Source organism: Lissotriton helveticus, chromosome 6 (assembly GCF_964261635.1).
Source record: "Lissotriton helveticus chromosome 6, aLisHel1.1, whole genome shotgun sequence".
Taxonomy (NCBI): Eukaryota; Metazoa; Chordata; class Amphibia; order Caudata; family Salamandridae; genus Lissotriton; species Lissotriton helveticus.
This window is the reverse complement of record NC_136067.1, coordinates 437,131,658-437,153,272: the sequence shown is the minus strand read 5'-3', so window position 1 is coordinate 437,153,272 and position 21,615 is coordinate 437,131,658.

The following is a 21,615-nucleotide window of genomic DNA, read 5'->3' as shown; positions in this document are numbered from 1 at the left end:
AGGAGTTCCTGATGTCCGAAGGAAGCGTTTTTTTTGGGGGAGAAGTGTTCGTTAGTTTTATTAACTAATAGTTTGTAGACACTTCTTCAAATTTTTCGGCTTTCCTGGAGCGTTTTTTCTACATTTTTACATTTTTCGGGTTTTTTATGGTATTTCGAAAGAGCTTCGTGGAATGGATTTATCTATTTTGGGACAGTTGTATTTTTTCATTTTTTTTTGGGTAACTGGTATTCGAAACTGGATTATTTTGGTGGAAATGGATTCTACATCATTTGGAATATCTTTGGTAAGTTTTTTTACATTTTTATAATTGTGGGTGGGTAATGATTTAATGAATATTGTTTAGTTTTATTTATTTCAAACATAATTAATGTGTGTATATATATTTAATTATATAATATATATTCCATACATTAATTTTTTTCGAGATAAATTATATGAATGTAATATTATTGTATTAGAACATTTTTCTATTGAGATTGTTTGTGGCTTAGAGTAGTTTACAGTAGTGTTTTGGCTATTATATTGAGGTATTCCATGCCTGTTGTGCTAGGGTACAGCTTTACTTGTTGCTCTAGGTATTTGTGCATTTGTTTTGTTTGTTTGGATGTTTTTGGAGTTAGTTCAGTAATGGATTGCTCCATTCTGAATTCCTGATAACTTTGCTCTTTTTGGAGGCATGTAATGAATTTTTCTAATGTTGGTTTAGTTCGGCCTGTTGATTGGAGGAAGGCATTGTGCCAACCTTCAACTGCGTTGTTTGTTTTAGATTCTCCATTTAAGGTGCTTCTGTAAACATTCCACCAGGGTATTAAGAATTTAGGATTTCTCCTGTGGCCAGATCTATGGAGTCTACCTATCCAAGTGTCCTCAAAGTAGTCTAAGAGAGGAGTTAACTTTGCTTCATTTTGTTTGTAAAATTGGCTGTCTATTAAAAGGTTGTAGTGTTCGGCCACATCTGTTTCAGGGACGTAAGCTAGTGCTATCAGTTTTTTTATTTGATATGCAAAAGATGAGCTTGTAGCATATTCTATGCTTAGAGTAGTTTTTTGTAAATGCCTCCAAAGACACTGATTAAAATGATAATAGCAGCCTTGGATACAGGTACGGGGGTGTATTTTTAAAATAGCTGAGAGCATTGCTTGTTCAAAATCCAGTATAATTTTTTCAGGGGAATAGTCATTTGTTTTTTGTTTGATAATGTTTAATAAATCCATATATGTTGAATTAGTTTTATTTGGAAGCAGTGCATATAGTAGAGGTATGTTACAGTTTTGATATAAGCCATGTATTGTGTAAAGTTGGTAGAAAGGTCTGGGACAGATGTTGAAAGTACCGTCCATCATCCAAAATTGGCATTGTTGGAGTTTTATTACATTTATAGCAGTACCAAAGATTATTATTCTTTTCTCATTGTTTTTATTGTCGTAAATTATAAAAGGTATTTTGTTTAAAGTTATAGTTTGGTCATGAGTTAAATTTATATCACTATATGTTTTAGGAGGTGGAGTGGTAGTAGTAGTTGCTTTTTTGGTACGTGATATTGTTCTTTTGAGAGAAATTATATTAGGCATTTGGGTAGTGGCTGTTTTTGGGATTTGTGGAATTTGTTCTTTTAAAATTAGGCTTGTAGGTTTTTGGGAACATGTACTAGCTTCTTTAATGTTTTCTAATGCTGTTCTGACTTCTATTTCTGTTATATTTGGAGGGTGGTTGTGTTCCCTGGTGTAAAGGACAGTTGCTTCTCTAGTTGTTGCTCTTCCATAACATTTGTTAGAGTAATATTTGCAACATTTCCAATTTACTTTCATCCCAAATTGTTTCTCTTGGGTATAAGTATAACCCATGTAGCAGAGTAATAGTTTCCCTTTTTGACTGGTAACAAATTCAGCTCCTTCTGTCATTTTCTCCTTTTTAAATCTATTAGAAATATATGGTATAGTTATTATAGTTATAGTTATATGTATTTTAAGTGGGAATTATAAATATTTATATTGTGCATGCTTACCTTTGGTTGAAGTTTAGTCTGTGATTTTGATGTTCTTTACTCTTTTCCTTGTGGTCTGTCTTTTCTGGTGTTTCTTTGCTTGAAAAAAAACATTTATTTGTGTTAATTGTTTAGTTATATTTTTTTGGGTAGCTTTTACATGTTTTGCTATAAGTTAAAGCTTTTACTTATTTTATCTTTTTGAAAAGTGTTTGGATATACTTACTTTGGTAGTTGTATCTTTGTTTGTTGAATTCTGTTCTTTGATATTTGTTGTTAGTGGATGTTGTAGTGGTGCTAGAAAAAAAGAAGGATATATGCATAAATTATTACAATATGTTAGCAATTTTTCATTCTTTAGGAGTTACTGTTTGTCACATCATTTAATTGACTTACTTTGTATTAGTTGCTTGTTATGCAGAGTTTTAATGCTGTTGTAGGTGTAAGGCAATCTGTTCAATTTTCAGTTGTGGCCTGTATTTTCTTTGATGTCTTTATCTGTAAAAAAAAAAATATTCATTAAAATCCATATTTATAAACATATTTTTGGAAGCAAGTCTGTTTGCTGTTTTAATGTTAAAGCTTCAATTAATTAATGTTGTTCGAGAAAAAATATAAAATGATTACTTTGTTAGTAGTTTCGTAGTTTTCTTCTTAGTTTTTTCTGTTCTTTAGTAGTGAAGTTTTCTGTAGTGGTAGGAGATAATATACAATACATATGTATGAGTAATTTGTCTTTTTACTACATGTGTAATTTTAGCAGTTCCTTTAATTAAGTTACATTTTGTTACTTACTTTCAATCCTCTTAATGGTAGGTTGAATCTTAGTTTTCTTGTAGGCGTCGTCAAATGTATCCACAGTATTCTTTCCTGTCTTCTACTTTTCTCAGGTAATTTGTTTGTTGGATGTAATAGTTGATATAGTGTTTTGGAGTTAGTAATTAGTTAGCTATTGGTGAGTTTATGTTTGTACTGTTTTGATTCGTTGGTTTGTATTTTTGAAAAACTGTTGGTGTAATTAATTACCATATATGGTAAACGCTAATTAATGTTGAGCATACATACCTTTATATAATATGTTAAAGAAATAATTTATACATGTGTAAATCATTTATTTTTAAATGTGAAAATTTATGTATTTATAAATTGTTGTAAAATGTGAATTGTAGTGCTAATAGTATTTTTTTAATGTTTAAAAGTGTTATAGAATAATAATAAAATTGTTCGATATTGCTTAAATAACGATATTATTGTAGCCGATATTTTTACTCTCGATATTTTTAACGTTCTGTTTATAAATTTTAATTATCGATATTTAAATATTGCGATATATATGGGGTCGATATAATTGATATCGATGTTTATGTATTGCGATATTTTAATTTCGATATTTGTGTATGTGATTAAATAAGTATAGGATGACGATATATTTGATGTCGATATTTTTGTGTCGATAATTTTGTACTACGATAATGTGTGTTTCGATATTATGTCATAGATTCGACACAGCAAGTACATGAGAGGCTGCACAGGGGAGAGTACAGCACATGAGAGCAACAGGCCCAGAGTCCTTGGCAGTGGAGAGTACAGCACATCAGAGCAACAGGCCCAGAGTCCTTGGCAGGGGAGAGTACAGCAAATCAGAGCAACAGGCCCAGAGTCCTTGGCAGGGGAGCGTACAGCACATGAGAGCATCAGGCCCAGAGTCCTTGGCAGGGGAGATAGCAAGTACATGAGAGGCTGCACAGGGGAGAGTACAGCACATGAGAGCAACAGGCCCAGAGTCCTTGGCAGGCGAGAGTACAGCACATCAGAGCAACAGGCCCAGAGCCCTTGGCAGGGGAGAGTACAGCACATGAGAGCAACAGGCCCAGAGTCCTTGTCAGGGGAGAGTACAGCACATCAGAGTAACAGGCCAGAGTCCTTGGCAGGGGAGAGTGCAGCACATCAGAGCAACAGGCCCAGAGTCCTTGGCAGGGGAGACAGCAAGTACATGAGAGGCTGCACAGGGGAGAGTACAGCACATCAGAGCAACAGGCCCAGAGTCCTTGGCAGGGGAGAGTACAGCACATCAGAGCAACAGGCCCAGAGTCCTTGGCAGGGGAGAGTACAGCACATCAGAGCATCAGGCCCAGAGTCCTTGGCAGGGGAGACAGCAAGTACATGAGAGGCTGCACAGGGGAGAGTACAGCACATGAGAGCAACAGGCCCAGAGTCCTTGGCAGGGGAGAGTACAGCACATGAGAGCAACAGGCCCAGAGTCCTTGGCAGGGGAGAGTACAGCACATCAGAGCAACAGGCCCAGAGTCCTTGGCAGGGGAGAGTACAGCACATGAGAGCAACAGGCCCAGAGTCCTTGGCAGGGGAGAGTAAAGCACATCAGAGCAACAGGCCCAGAGTCCTTGGCAGGTGAGAGTACAGCACATGAGAGCAACAGGCCCAGAGTCCTTGGCAGGGGAGATTACAGCACATCAGAGCAACAGGCCCAGAGTCCTTGGCAGGGGAGAGTACAGCACATGCGAGCAACAGGCCCAGAGTCCTTGGCAGGGGGCACAGCAAGTACATGAGAGGCTGCACAGGGGAGAGTACAGCACATGAGAGCAACAGACCCAGAGTCCTTGGCAGGGGAGAGTACAGCCCATCAGAGCAACAGGCCCAGAGTCCTTGGCAGGGGAGAGTACAGCACATCAGAGCAACAGGCCCAGAGTCCTTGGCAGGGGAGAGTACAGCACATCAGAGCAACAGGCCCAGAGTCCTTGGCAGGGGAGAGTACAGCACATCAGAGCAACAGGCCCAGAGTCCTTTGCAGGGGAGAGTACAGCACATGAGAGCAACAGGCCCTGAGTCCTTGGCAGGGGAGAGTACAGCACATCAGAGCAACAAGCCCAGAATCATTGGCAGGGGAGAGTACAGCACATGAGAGCAACAGGCCCAGAGTCCTTGGCAGGGGAGAGTACAGCACATGAGAGCAACAGGCCCAGAGTCCTTGGCAGGGGAGACAGCAAGTACATGAGAGGCTGCACAGGGGAGAGTACAGAACATCAGAGCAACAGGCCCAGAGTCCTTGGCAGGGGAGAGTACAGCACATCAGAGCAACAGGCCCAGAGTCCTTGGCAGGGGAGAGTACAGCACATCAGAGCATCAGGCCCAGAGTCCTTGGCAGGGGAGACAGCAAGTACATGAGAGGCTGCACAGGGGAGAGTACAGCACATGAGAGCAACAGGCCCAGAGTCCTTGGCAGGGGAGAGTACAGCACATGAGAGCAACAGGCCCAGAGTCCTTGGCAGGGGAGAGTAAAGCACATCAGAGCAACAGGCCCAGAGTCCTTGGCAGGGGAGAGTACAGCACATCAGAGCAACAGGCCCAGAGTCCTTGGCTGGGGGGAGTACAGCACATCAGAGCAACAGGCCCGGAGTTCTTGGCAGGGGAGACAGCAAGTACATGAGAGGCTGCACAGGGGAGAGTACAGCACATGAGAGCAACAGGCCCAGAGTCCTTGGCAGGGGAGAGTAAAGCACATCAGAGCAACAGGCCCAGAGTCCTTGGCAGGTGAGAGTACAGCACATGAGAGCAACAGGCCCAGAGTCCTTGGCAGGGGAGAGTACAGCACATCAGAGCAACAGGCCCAGAGTCCTTGGCAGGGGAGAGTACAGCACATGAGAGCAACAGTCCCAGAGTCCTTGGCAGGGGAGAGTACAGCACATCAGAGCAACAGGCCCAGAGTCCTTGGCAGGGGAGAGTACAGCACATGAGAGCAACAGGCCTAGAGTCATTGGCAGGGGGCACAGCAAGTACATGAGAGGCTGCACAGGGGAGAGTACAGCACATCAGAGCAACAGACCCAGAGTCCTTGGCAGGGGAGAGTACAGCACATCAGAGCAACAGGCCCAGAGTCCTTGGCAGGGGAGAGTACAGCACATGAGAGCATCAGGCCCAGAGTCCTTGGCAGGGGAGACAGCAAGTACATGAGAGGCTTCACAGGGGAGAGTACAGCACATCAGAGCAACAGGGTCAGCAACACACCCAGGTCGCAAACAATGGTCTTGACTAGCACACCTGTGTGGGGCACAGGCATATGAGGGTGTTGACAACTCACTCCTGGCTGTCATGCGGACTGGGTCCTGGCTGTGTGTCAGGGACAGCAGGCCCACTTGACTGGCTTGACAGAGGCCCATGTGATGTGGTAATAACAGAGGGCCTGCAAGGTGGAGGTCCGTGTGGACCAGGTGGCACCGTGGCAACTGGAGGTGGAGTCATGCACACCCCTGACACAGTGTGGGTGGGAGAGGTTGGAGGGGTGCCCTTCCACTTTTTGGGAACATGAAATGGCTTCCCTGTCTGGGGGTTGATGGGAACTGGTGGTGACACAACAGGCACACACACCAACTGTCCCACATCAGGGGCAGACACTGGCACTCCCTCTGGTGATGTGCTTTATCCTGCAGAACGCTTGGGCTGGCTACGCCTCCGGACCACCTTACCCTCTCTGGAAGGTGTACCACCTACATTGCCCACCTTCCCACTTCCCCCAGGGGTGGTGTCTACAGTGCCCTCCTGTCCCTTCTTGCCAGGGCTGGTTACAACACTGCCCTCCGTTTCCTGGATCACTGGCCTGGACACAACACTGCCCTCCTTTTCCCGAATAACTGGGCTGGTCACAACAGGGCTCTCCTCTGCCTCAATGACTGGGCTGGTCACAACAGGGCTCTCCTCTGCCTCAATGACTGGGCTGGTCACAACAGGGCTCCCCTCTGCCTCAATGACTGGGCTGGTCACAACAGGGCTCTCCTCCACCTGCCTCGATGTACTTTGTTTTGGGGTTGATGTGGTGGGTGGTTGTGTCCCTGTGCTCTCCCCATGTGTAGCCATGACATGCCACACATCCTCTGTGGGCATAGTCCATTTCTGGTGATAACTCTGCAGCATGTGAGCCTGATGTCTGCCACAATGATCTTCTGGCCTGGCTCTTCTGTGACTTCACCTTGTCTGTGCATATTGGGGGGGGGGCCTGCTCTTCTTTGGGGATGGAGTCTGTGGACGGGATTGTTTGGTTTGGGTCTGACCTGTGCTCCTAGTATTGTATCGTTTAGTTGACGTAGGTCCCAAGTGGTCACTATCATCTGATGTGGCCACTGAATGGGTGGACATCACAGGCACCTGAGCTGCGATGGGAGCATGTGCCTGTTGGAGGGCTGACGTGACTGTGGCTGACAATGACTGGACTGTACGATGTAGCCCACCCACGTCAGAGTGTATGCCCTCCATGAATGCTAGAACCTGGCCTAATTTGTTCTCGTGGGCACTGAAGGCATTGCGCAGGGCGGTCTGGCCCACGCAAAGTTGGAGCAGGAGCTCTACGTACTCTGCACTGAGGGCAGCAGGGGGGATAGGTGCAGGGGCAGCGGTGCCATGTGTGAATGTTACACGTCCCCTTTTAGTAACACGGATACGGCCAGCCCTAGAGGAAGTGGAAGGGAGGCTGGGCAGTGGCCGCTGGGTGTCAGATGCTGCAGCAGACTCCCCATCCCCTGTGCCTGCTAACAGGGACGCATCCCCGCTGGCATCAGATGAAGTGGTACTCTGTGTCTCAGCCACAGATTCCTCATGCACACTCCTGTCACCCTCAGGAGCGCTGGTGTGCTCAGTGTCACTTGGCTCAGTCTCACTTGCCTCCGCTGCCGCTGTCATGCTGGTCTCGCCACCACTTGTTTCAGGATCATGTACCGCCGTGGTGTCTTGCGAATCTGCATTAGTGAGAGAAACAGGGTTGTGTAAGTGTCATCATCTGGTCACACGATTTCAGATCAATGCAGCACAGTAGAGGCCTAGAGCTACATGGTAACCACCACACCCTGCAATCACTGTGCAGCTACACCCTATATAGACCACAACAGTGCCTGTCATGCAGACAAACTGCCATGAGTGAGGCATGTCCATGCCACACAGCACTACACCCTGCCCATGGATGGTGTTCCCCCAGCCCACATTGACCTGCCCCATGGACATGATGTAGCCACAACACACATCACCACTTACAGCCCTACAGGGAGCCAGAGGGGACCACACACAGCTGTATTGACTACACATTCAACAATGCAAACTAGGCCATAGCAATCACAATGTGCCAATCAGGGTTCACATTGTCGTCGGATGTGTGGGGCTAAACCATCATGGTGCATGCAAAGTAGACAGACATGGTCTCACACTCATTAAGGGGACACTGCAGTTCGGCACAATATGGACTCCCCACACCATCACAAAGAAGAGTGACCATGTGTACACAAAAAATCTGTCAAGGACTAAGAACTGCATGCAGGAGCAGAACAGTAAGGCCATGGTGGCCCAATGCCTCATACAGGCACACATCACAGTCGCCACTCACATCACATATCACAGCATGGCAACACATGCACATCTCATGTGTCACCGCTGCCACAGGCCCTGTACACATGCATCCACTCCCAGACAAACTCTCCCTCCCCAGATACTCACCATCTCTGTCTTGCTGCTGATGACCCTTCAGACGTGCATCCAGGTCTGGATTGGTCACTGCCAGTATGCGTCCCATCAGCGGAGTCATGGTGCGCCGTGCCAAACGCCCTGTGCGTGGTACCATCCCCAAGGTCATCTCTGCCACTTGCTTAGCCAGCCGGCTGATGTTGTCCCACCTCTTGTGACAGTGTGTGTGTTGTCTGCTTGATACCCCCAGAGCACGCACCTTTGCTGCTATGGCCCTCCACACGGCCTTACGTTGGTGTACCTTGAGCTGCAGGTATGAGAGTAAAGAAGGGCAAATGAACAATTACACAATGTCAGATGTCAGCATCTATCAGTACAGCAGCCAGACACCAACTCAGGACTCACAGTAACCTCCCTCCCTCCCGAACTGGGGGTACCCTCACAAGGGCACTCTGCATGGCATATACATTAGTGAATGCATGCACACATTGTGGTTCCTAGTCCCCATGATATTCACACAAATGCATGATGCCTCAACACAAATGCATCGACAGCAGTGTGTAATTCAGAAATTGTACAGGGCACTGATGGGGCATATCTACTAATCAGTGTGAAGCAACTATAGCATGTAAGTTGGCTGATGTTCAACGTTTGGCTGTGCAGGCACTGAACCTACTCTGTGGGTCACACTGACTCTGACTACAGGGGCACCCTGAAATGTCCTCACAAGCGTTCACTGTCCTGGCATCTAAAAGGCTAACAACCGTTGGTTCTGTATGCCCGGCAATGTAACACACCCCACTCACACATATGAGTACAGGCCTAGGAAAGAGTCACATTGCAACACACACACTCCCTCGACCTGGAAACAGCTTGTCTGTCAGTGTATGTCATCACCCCACATCCCCAAGCACATACTGCAGCATCACGACTACACGTCTGACACCACCCTGCCCTACAGCTCCCTTCATGGTGACTTACCACAACATTGGGACCACCAAACAGCCGTGGGTACTGTGCCAGCACCTCGTCCACAAGGACATCCAGCTCCTCACTCGTGAATGGACTGGCACGGATCTTATCTGTTCTTGACATCCCTGTGGATATGGCAGACCTGTGGCGGAAGTGAGTTGTGAGGGGTCCCAGGCAGCAGGCACTTGAAGCAGCAGGACAGGGTCCCAGGCAGCAGGCTCTTGAGGCAGCAGCAGCAGGAGATGGTCCCAGGCAGCAGGCTCTGTGAGCAGTGGAAATGTGAGGCTCACTCCCACAGATTTATAACCCCCTGGGGTCGTTAGGAAGCTTAAAAGCTGCTACAATTGGCTGTCTGGGTCTGCCTTATTCAAAAGAATCCAATAACCGCCTCCGCGGTAGCGGAGCACACCTTCCGCGATTTTTAAATCTGCATCATGCCACCACGATCATCGCTGCCATTGGCTGTATGCAATGCTCCACGGCGGTGACGCATCGCGGGTGCCCGGGGTGCGCTACCGCGATGGTGCATCATTCAAAAGCATCCAATGACCGCCTCCGCGGTAGCGGAGCACACCTTCCGCGATTTTCAAATCTGCATCATGCCACCGCGATCATCGATGCCATTGGTTGAATGCAATGCCCCATGGCGGGGATGCACCGCCGGGGCCAGGCGGTAGGTACCGCGACCCGTGCGGCGGAGCATACCCACCGCCATATACACATGTCCATATGCCAATGGCTACCGCACTTGTGAAGGGGGTGGTGCTGGGGTCACACTGCAGGGGACCGGCGGTAGGTACCGCGACTCATGTGGCAGAGCATACCCACCGCCATATACACATGTCCATATGCCAATGGCTACCTTGGCTGGGTAGATGGTGGTGCTGGGGTCACACCGCAGGAGACCGGCGGTAGGTACCGCGACTCATGCGGCAGAGCATACCCACCGCCATATACACATGTCCATATGCCAATGGCTACCGCACTTGTGAAGGGGGTGGTGCTGGGGGTCACACCGCAGGGGACCGGCGGTAGGTACCGCGACTCATGCGGCGGAGCATACCCACCGCCATATACACATGTCCATATGCCAATGGCTACCGCACTTGTGAAGGGGGTGGTGCTGGGGTCACACCGCAGGGGACCGGCGGTAGGTACCGCGACTCATGCGGCGGAGCATACCCACCGCCATATACACATGTCCATATGCCAATGGCTACCTTGGCTGGGTAGATGGTGGTGCTGGGGTCACACCGCAGGGGACCGGCGGTAGGTACCGCAACTCATGCGGCGGAGCATACCCACCACCATATACACATGTCCATATGCCAATGGCTACCGCACTTGTGAAGGGGGTGGTGCTGGGGTCACACCGCAGGGGACCGGCGGTAGGTACCGCGACTCATGTGGGGGAGCATACTCACCGCCATATACACATGTCCATATGCCAATGGCTACCGCACTTGTGAAGGGGGTGGTGCTGGGGTCACACTGCAGGGGACCGGCGGTAGGTACTGCGACTCATGCGGCAGAGCATACCCACCGCCATATACACATGTCCATATGCCAATGGCTCCCTTGGCTGGGTAGATGGTGGTGCTGGGGTCACACCGCAGGGGACCGACGGTAGGTACCGCAACTCATGCGGCGGAGCATACCCACCGCCATATACACATGTCCATATGCCAATGGCTACTTTGGCTGGGTAGATGGTGGTGCTGGGGTCACACCGCAGGGGACCGGCAGTAGGTACTGCCATTTTCGTACACATTGCTGTGTATGTCAATCAAGGACACTGTATCAGCACCCTGCAGCAATATGGTGAAGGGCACATCATTGTACACACGATGCCACACAGCCATGTCATCCACAGGTGGACGCACGTTCAGTGTGAGACACTTTGGTCTGTGGTTCAGCAATTTTAGTAAGAAATTTGATGGATGATGATGATTGACAGACTTCAGCTGGTGTAAATGATGTTGTGAGGTTTAATGTGTTGTGGGTCAGTGCAGACCTTGACCTGGCTGGTGTCACTGCATTGTATCGGACCACACTTGTGCATTCACAACTGCTCATGCACACAACCGGAAGTGTCCCTGCTACTGTGATCATTGTGTTGATGAATGTGTTCCGACTTTACATGATGCATTGAGGTGTGGCAGGTACAGCAGATGGGTATGATAGAAATGGTAAGTCACAATACATTGGCGGGTCTTGCTGCACCTTGTCTGCACATGTGAATTGTTCATCCATTATATCCGCATTCACAGTCCCAGATGTGTTTGTGGCACTTGTGTATTGTCACTGGAGAGGCGTGCCCTCTGTGTGTAGCTATTGGCCAGCCATGTAACCTGATGTGCCATGCATCTCTCTGGCACTCGTTGTTTTCCCATTACATCATTGATGCTTTGTGCTATGCCCATCTCATGATGCTTGTCACTGACATATTCATTTCACTCCTCAACTAGGAGGAGGCCGAATCTCCTACGTCACCTGACAGTGCTGCAGGACATGGAGAATGAGGCAATCATCAGGAAATTCAGGCTGGACAGACCAACATTGAAGATCGTATGTGATCTATTGGAGCCCCACCTGCAGCCTCGCCGTCACTATCCTAGGCATTCACACCCACCTACAAGGTGATGGCAGCACTCCACTTTTTTGCGACTGGTGTCACAGACCATGTTCAGCATGGTGCTGAGGGATGTTCTTGCGGCCATGATGCTATATCGCAATCGCTACATACATTTTCCCAGGGGACGTGAATTGGCTGCTGTGAAGGGTGACTTCTATCCCCTTGGGCACATCCCACATGTAGTTGGTGCCATCGATTGCACCCATGTAGGTCTGTTGCCACCGCAGGCGACGGAGCACATTTATCGGAACCGCAAACACTACCACTCCATGAATGTGCAGGTGGTGTGCCTTGCGGACATGACCATATCACATGTGTGTGCAAAGTATCCCGGTTCGGCCCATGATTCGTACATCATGAGGAACAGCATGGTGCCACGGATGATGGAGAATCTGCATCCTGAACGTGCCTGGATTGTGGGTGAGTTTCACTACTGCTATGGCGTGCTGTATGTCACTTGCTGCACTCTGGCTGTACAACATTGCAATGTGTGTTTGTCATTCACAGGTGACTCAGCATATCCCAGTCGGCCATGGCTGTTGAGCCCACTCCGGAATCCCCGGACACCAGCAGACATCCGCTACAATGAGGCCCATGGCAGGACCCGATGGGTAATCGAGCGGACTTTCGGCCTGCTGAAGTCAAGGTTCCGGTGCCTTGACAGGACCGGAGGTGCACTGGCATACTCACCTGGGAAGGTGTGCAAGATCGTTATGGCATGCTGTATGCTGCACAACCTGGCCATCCACAAGGGGATCCCCCTGCTCCTGGACGATGGTGAGGAACCAAGGCCACCACCTGCTCAGGTACCTGAATCCAGTGATGAGGACAGTGGAGAGGAGGAAGGAGTTGACCTGCGCCAGCAGCTCATCGAACGCTACTTCACTTGAAGGTGGGTGACGAGGTACAACGTGTACATTGTCTGGTGTGGTTGCTTTTGTTGTGAATGGCTATGCGCGGATGTAACCGATAGGCACATGTTCTGTCACCTATCTGTGGTATTGGTGAAATTGATGTTCCGTACGGAGATGTATGCTGGACTGTATTTGTGCACATATGCTAGACATTGTGTAGTATGCCTGTGATGTCTTGGATATTTTTTGTGCAGTGATCTGTGTGTGTTGCCACAATGAGACCAGTGACTGTTGTTCTGTTGTGTCTCCCTAGGTGCTACAGAGTGTTCCTGCCCTGCATACTGTACATCATTTTTACACATCATGGACATTATCAACAATGTAAATACTGCACTAAAGAATTCACTACACAAAATCTGGAGTGTCAGGTATTTTATTTTGGGAGTGGACATGTGAATTGTGCGGGAATATTTACATGAAGGTGGGGAATGAGCAGTGAGTTGACAGTCATGGTCGCAGAGATGCAAGAGTAGACACCACATGGATGTGGTGACCCAGTCCAACAGAGAGGTGCCATTGCCAAGGTAATGTGGGGAAAGACGGTCCAAACAGTGAATGCAGTTGGGGAGAGGGTTGTCTTCACCGCTGGCTCCGTGACTGGCGTGTGGCAGGTGCTTTGCCTGCAGAGACTCCCAGGCTTTTCTTTGGACGCCCCCTAGATCTTTTTGGCGGTAGGGGGCCTGCTGAATGGCCAGCGGCGTCAGAGGACTAGCCCCTCTCTGTTGGCGCAGGGGAGGATGGTGCACTGTCCTCCTGTGGCACAACAGGAGGGGACGGAGGTGGTGGTTGGGACACAGGCCTGTCCCTCTGCAACGCCACTTGCTGGCCCATGAGGCCCACCATCTGTCCCAGGCGGTTATCGATGGACCTCATCAGCAGGATGAGCTCCCTTAATAGTTCATCAGACCGGCCACTTTGTCCCTGGACCTCTTGATAGGCCTGCACAACTCTGGTGAAGTGGCCCAGGGATGGTGTCCACTCCTCCCGAGGTCTGGTGGTGACCCTGGCCCTCCCACCTGCTTTGCTGCCACGGACATCTTCCCTCGCCACTGGGGGGCCACGCACTTTCTCCCTGCCCTCCACAGGGGTTGCTGTGGGATGGTCATCCCTAGGGACAGGGAGGGTGCTGCAGGTGGTACTGGTAGTACTGGTGGTGTTGGTGGCAGTGGCAGTGGCGGTGGTGGCGGTGGTGGTTGTGATGGAGGCAGAGGCTGTGACAGCAGGGGTCTGCTGCGTGGTTGTTGCAGCAGAGGTGGTGGTGGGGAGGATGGGGGCCTGGGACCTCTGGGTCTGTGGCACACCAGATGGGCCGGGCTGGAGCTCATCATCCAAACTGTCCTGGGAGTCCACATCTGAGAGTCAATGTGCCGGGGGTGGAGACTGGCTCTGCTGGTCGTTGGTGTGGTCCTCAGCAGTGAGTTCTTCATCACCTGTGGAGTAGATGGGGAGTGGTCAGTGTTTGTGTCATCTGCATATCATCATCTGTCTGTACACTAGTTATATATGCAGTCATCAGTAGTACAATTCATGGCAACACCGTGTAACATTTCATAGTGCAGAGGGACCACATGGAGTCATACATGTTGAATGTCAATGCATTGCGTGCAATTGTTGTTGGTTTTCTAGATGCAGGTCCCCCACACACACTTCATGAAGAATTATGGTAGGTACGTACCTGTTAGGTGAGTGTGCAGGGTGCAATGGCTGACAGTTGCTCCTGGGTGGGGGAGGCCTCCATGCTGCTGGGGTGTGGGCCAGGGGGAATGGTGGGAGCAGTGGGACTGGCCTCCCACCCCAATACAGTGCTCCAATACAAGATGGCTACCAACCTGTAAGTCTGTTTGTTAAACAGTGCAGTGGCTGACACATGCTCCTGGCTGGGGGAGGACTCCATGCTGCTGGGGTGTGGGACAGGGGGAATGGTGGGAGCAGTGAGACTGGCCTCCCACACCCAATACAGTGCTCCAATACAAGATGGCTACCAACCTGTGAGTCTGTTTGTTAAACAGTGCAATGGCTGACACCTGCTCCTGGGTGGGGGAGGCCTCCATGCAGCTGTGGTGTGGGAGAGGGGGTATGCTGGGAGTTGAGATACAACCCTCCCACCCCAATACAGTGCTCCAATACAAGATGGCTACCAACCTGTGAGTCTGTTTGTTAAACAGTGCAATGGCTGACACATGCTCCTGGGTGGGGGAGGCCTCCATGCTGCTGGGGTGTGGGACAGGGTGAATGGTGGTAGTAGTAGTGCAGGTCTCCCTCCCCCACACACACTCCCAGTGAAGATGTCTACCAACCTGTAAGTCTGTTTGTTAAACAGTGCAATGGCTGACACATGCTCCTGGGTGGGGGAGGCCTCCATGCTGCTCAGCTATGGTACAGGGGCTATGGTGTGAGTTGTTGTACAGACCTACCTCCCTCCCCCATACAGGCCTCCTAAGCAGGGTGGCTGGCTACATGTTGGGTGGGGATGGACAGTGTAATGGTGTTTAGGTATTGTAAGGAGGTAATTCTCATTGTGGTGTTAAACATTTGTCTGTACCTACCAGCCTCCGCTCCCCCAGCTACTCCTGTGAGACTCTCAGGAAGCAGGATGGCAAGCACCTTCTCCTCCCATGGTGTAAATGTCTTCTGTGGGATCGGAGGGCCACTGCCAGTCACGTTTGCCAGCGTCCAGTTCTTGCTCCTCCTCTCCTTGACAACCCTCTTGAGATCATGCCACCGCTTCATGATCTCCTTCTTGGATCTTGGGGTGGCCCCTACTGCATTCACCCTTTGGACTATCCTTTCCCACATGTGTGTCCTGATGGCTAATGGTGTCTGTTGGACCAGGCTACCAAATATTTGTGGCTCTACTCTTACAATCTCATTGACCATGACTGTCAACTCACCCTCGGTGAATTTGGGCATTTTTTGTGATGTCATGGTGTGTGGGGGTTGAGGTGTTTGTGGGTGCAGGGGTGTGGTGATGATGTGTGAGGTGTGTTGTGTGCTGGGGGTTGTTTGTGATGGTATGATGGTGGTGTTGATGGTGGTGGTTTGGTGGGTGGGTGGATGTGCTGTGCTCTTTTGCCTCTCTTGTCAGATGTTGTGTATGGCCTTCTCTTCTGGAGTGATGCAAAGGATTGTGGTCAGTGAAGGGGGTGGCTTTGTACTCAGCTGTGTGGGTGTGTCCAATTGGATTTAGGTTGTCAGGTGTGCTGTGGGAGTGGTTCTGTGGTTCTGTATATTTATTTTCGTTATTTATGTTTCTGTGTATGTGTGTTGTATATTTTGGGTGCAGGGCTACTTTGTTTATGCAATGTTAGGCATCACTGCGGTGTTTTCACATCGACCGCCATGTTTTTCATGTTCGTCCACAGCGGTGGCTTTGCTGCTGCTTGACCGCCATTTCTCCCATTCACTCCTGGGTGCGACCGCGGCAGTCGGTGTCGGCGGTTCCGGCCGCGACACCCTCGGGGATATCGTAATTTCCCGTGCGGTGTCTCCGCTTTACCTGTAGACGGTTTTGTCTTTACCGCTGCTTTTCCGGCCGCCGCGGTCGGAGTTTTGGCATCACCACACGCATCGGGCGGTTTTATTTTGACCGCTACCGCCGCGGTCGGTTTTTTGTGGCCGTTGATCCTAATTAGACCTCTTGGGTTCTACTCACTAACCACTACAGACATTCTATTTGTTTTTTGTCTCACTTTCTTCAAATAATTGAAAGTCATTTTGGGTACTATTCAGACCAGTGTGACATATTGAGATAGTTCCTCAATCAGACCCCTAGGTTTCTGGTGTTGTTACGGTTGTTTTCCGCCTCCATGGCGGTCGGGGTGGTTTTCCGCCCGCTATCCTAATGGGCCCCTAAGTGTGAGTTACTATTTATATAAATAGATGAAGTGGTGTTTGTATAAGTGTGTAGATGAGTAAATGTAAGTATAATCAATTGTTTGCATAAGTCAGAAGGTTGTCTTTATAAGTGAATACAATGTGTGCTGGTGTGTAATGTTGAAATAGGCGTATAAATATATTTGATAGTGTTCTGTTAATTATTCACTGCATATAACTCTGAATCTATAGGTAAGTGATTAAGGGCCAGATGTAGGTAGTATTCATTTACCGATTCTTAATTACCGAATTTTACCGATTCGGTAATTAAGAATCGGTAAATATGAAGGGGGGACATGTAGGACCATCCAGATGTTTTTTTTACCGAATCAGTAAAAATCTGTATTTACCGATTCGGTAAATACCGACCGGTAATGCCCATTCATTCCTATGGGCTTTGAAGCCCATAGGAATGAATGGGCATTACCGATTCGGTATTTACCGAATCGGTAAATACCGAATTCCACAAGGGTGCAGGGGGTGTCACTTTGACACCCACTAGCACCCCCAAAACAGGTTCGGGTGCCATGTGGCAGGCATACCTGCCCTAAGGGCAGGTCTGCCTGTCATATTTATTTATTTATTTATTTATTTATGTGCTTATATAGCGCCTGAATAAACCCCCGCAGGGGTATCTCCGCGCTTTTGCCATAAAAAGGAACAGATATTGTAACCAAGTCAGTACAGGAAGTTGCCGGGTCACGGGAAGTGATTAGCTACCAGAGAAAAGGTGGGTTTTTAGGGTTTTTCGGAAAGAAAGGTGGTTAGTGATATGCTTTAATGGGAGGGGAAGGGAGTTCCAGAGAACAGGTCCAGCATGCGCTAAAGCCCGGCCTCCTTGACGAGTTTTTTTTATTTTGGGGACCTGTAGGAGCTGAAGGTTGCTGGAGCGCAGGGAGCGGCCTGGGGTATAAGGTAAAAAGGCTTTTGTGAGATATTTTGGTCCCTTTCCAATCAAGCATTTGTGAATAATACACAAAATTTTGAACTTAGCGCGTTGCCGCACTGGCAGCCAGTGGAGTTCAGCTAGTAGCGGTCGGGAGGGAGTCCTAGATGGAACATTGAGGACTAGCCTTGCCGCCGTATTTTGGACTACTTGTAGTTTGTTGAATTGGCCTTCATTAGTTGACAAAAGAAGGCCATTGCAGTAGTCCAATCTACTAACAACCAAAGCCTGAACTAGGGTCTTTCTATGATAGTCCGGGAGATAGGGAAACACCCTTCTCAGCAATCCGATGGCCCTAAAGCATGTACCGGCAACTTGGTTGACATGATCTTTAAATGTCAGGGATTGATCAAATAACACTCCCAAGTTTTTCACGGTCTGCTTTGGGATGGGAACAGGTCCCAATTCTAAGGGCCACCACTCATCAGACCATAGTGTCACCGCGTCCCCAAACAATAATACCTCTGTTTTGGCAACATTACATTGTAGGCAGTTCTCAGCCATCCACTTTGATACAGCCCTCATGCCTTCTGCAAAAGATTTTTGTAAAGCAGGTGAAAAGGTTTTGAAAGGGAACAGAAGTTGGGTATCGTTGGCGTAGGACACCGGGGTAAACCCAAAAGACCTCACTAAGTCTGCCAGGGGGGCCACATACACATTGAATAATGTGGGGCTTAGGCATGAGCCCTGTGGCACACCCCTGGTGAGCTCCCTAGAGGTGGATTTATGGGAGCCCAGCCTGACTTCTTGAGAGCGACCCGAGAGAAAGCTCTCCATCCAAGACAGAGCTACGCCTCCTAGTCCCACATCCCTCAGACGGCCGAGAAGCACTTCGTGAGACACCGTATCGAAGGCAGCGGACAAATCCAACAGCACCAGAATCATCGACCCCCCGCTATCCAATGTCATCCTGATGTTATTGGTGACTGCCAGTAGGGCTGATTCGGTGCTGTGATTAGGCCTAAATCCAGATTGTGACGGATCTAGGCCTTCCGCTGCCTCGATGTGGTTTGAAAGATGGGTGTTCACGTGCTTCTCTGTAATCTTACCGATGTATGGCAGGAGGGAGATGGGCCGGAGGTTAGATAGATCCGTCCAGGGCGAGGTCGCTTTTTTCCTTATTGGGTTTACCACCGCAATCTTCCATTCCCTGGGGACTTGTCCTTTAGCCAGTGAGGTGTTCATAACTGCCTGGATCGGGGGCCCCAAGAGGGAGATCAAAGGGGCCACCATTTTTGCAGGAAGGTAATCATTGGGGGAGCTGGTTTTCATGTGGTTGATAAGGGTTGAAAGATCTAGGTCGCTGACTGGTGGGATGGTGAGTAAAGAATTTATGTTATGTGTGGGTGGATTAACTGGGAGGGAGGTCATGGTTCCTGCAACCCTAGAGGACAGAATCTTGTTGTAAATGAGATTAATTTTGTCCTCAAAGAACTCAGAGATCTCATCGCAGAGTGTTTGTGATGCATCGTCAGGGCTCTCACTAGCTATAGGTTTTACAAAACTCTGCAAGATTTTAAACAATTCTCGAGGACAGTTGCCTGCCTCTGCCAGTTGTAAGGAGAGATTGTTTTTCCTTGCTAGTTTTATATTTTTATAATATGTAGACTGGGCCTCTTGGAAAGTTTTTCTGACGTCTTCATTTTTTGATGTCCTCCATACTTTTTCTAGTCGTCTACATTTCTGTTTTTCTTTCCTAAGATCAAGTGTATACCATTTTTCTTGTTTGGTAGGAGAGTATTGCTTGTGTAATTTTAGAGGAGCCAGGATGTTAATGGCTGATTTAAGTGATTTATTAAATTTCTCCAATGCAGCCTCTGCTGTGTCGGCAGCCGTAAATGACGGATGATCCCAATGTTCTCGCAAATTTTCCACAGAAATTTTATGCCATTGACGGCGAAAAATTGGCGGAGGCGATATTTTATACAGTCGCTTGGTCGGTCCAGCCAGGTGAAACTCAATTAGAAAGTGGTCTGACCAATGGACTTCTTTGGCGGGAAAGCATCTTATTTTAATACAGTTGGTAAATATCGAATCCAGGGTGTGACCACCTATGTGTGTAGCACCATTGTTTATTACTTTTAACCCCAAATTAGACAAATCAGCTGTTAATTGGGTTGTTTCCGGAAGTCCTGGGTTATCCATATGTATGTTAAAGTCCCCAAGGAGGATAAAATCCTCTTTGGCTTTCATATGCGTGGCTAATAGTTCCAGAAGGGATAAGGCAAAATCTGGATTGGGGACCGGTGGACGATACACCAGTGCACCTTTCCAGAAAATGTTTCCTATAGTTATCCTAAAGATCATAATTTCCAGCAGAGGGCTACACCTTTGCTCTAAAACTGTCACCTTAAAAGTATCTTTAAATATAATGGCTAATCCACCTCCTGTTTTGTTAGGCCGATCAGCATGTATGATCTTATAACCTGAGGGAACCCCTAGTGTGATGGCAGTTATCGTGTGGGGTTTCATCCACGTTTCAGTAAAAAAGCATATATCGGGCTGTTTAGTAAAAATAAGGTCCCAAATCTGCAGTTGATGTTTTGGCAGGGATCGAACATTTAAAAGGAAACATTTGAGTTCCAATGGGGCTGCCACTGTAGGAGCATTGTCATAGGTATTGTTCCTTGCCACGTCAGATTGAAAGTGACACTGGCGGCATGAGAAGCTCCCCTCAAGTTGTTTACATAATATGCGAGTGTCACAGTTCACCCTGGGTTGTAGCTGTCGGAGAGTTTCGGGGGTATATGAAATGTATCTGGTACCTACCATGCCAGGGTTAATAGTGGTAGGGCCCATAGCCCCTATGCCTCGTCCTGTCGCGGACGGGTGCAGACGGGCAGCTCTTTGGCTGGTCTTCGGCGTCGCTTCGGCGACGCTGCGCGCGATCGCTGCGCGCTCAAAGGGGGCGATGGCTAAATAGGCCCTCAAGAATCGTTCACTAGAGCGCTAACCGCTCGAGAAGTGCCCCCGCAGGAAGTGACTGGCTCTCCCTGACCCGCCCTCCGCGCAACGGTACTGGCTACCGCGTCGGAACGGGGCAGGGCAGGAGCAAAGACGAGCACAGGCTTCTTAGTGTAAGTATTCCCTCCTCCTTGCAATCAGGGTAAAGGCAATAATATTAATCACACCAGACAGCGAGTGTGGCTACAATTACAGAGTTGTGTGACTTCAGGTGAAATGCGTGTCTTATTAAAAATGTGCTCAGGTTAAAACATCGTTTTTCAATTCAACAATGATTTTAAAAAAGTATGCAGGCAAATCACATTTCTTACATGCAACCACAAATTGGTACTGCGCGAGGCACAATCGAGTTACCTTGAGAGGCTAAGCGGAGTGGAGACTCTGCCACCGTCTCCCATCCGCAGCTAACACATATTAGGGCTCCGCCTAAATAGGCCCTCAAGAATCGTTCACTAGAGCGCTAACCGCTCGAGAAGTGCCCCCGCAGGAAGTGACTGGCTCTCCCTGACCCGCCCTCTGCGCAACGGTACTGGCTACCGCGTCGGAACGGGGCGGGGCAGGAGCAAAGACGAGCACAGGCTTCTTAGTGTAAGTATTCCCTCCTCCTTGCAATCAGGGTAAAGGCAATAATATTAATCACACCAGACAGCGAGTGTGGCTACAATTACAGAGTCGTGTGACTTCAGGTGAAAAGCGTGTCTTATTAAAAATGTGCTCAGGTTAAAACATCGTTTTTCAATTCAACAATGATTTTAAAAAAGTATGCAGGCAAATCACATTTCTTACATGCAACCACAAATTGGTACTGCGCGAGGCACAATCGAGTTACCTTGAGAGGCTAAGCGGAGTGGAGACTCTGCCACCG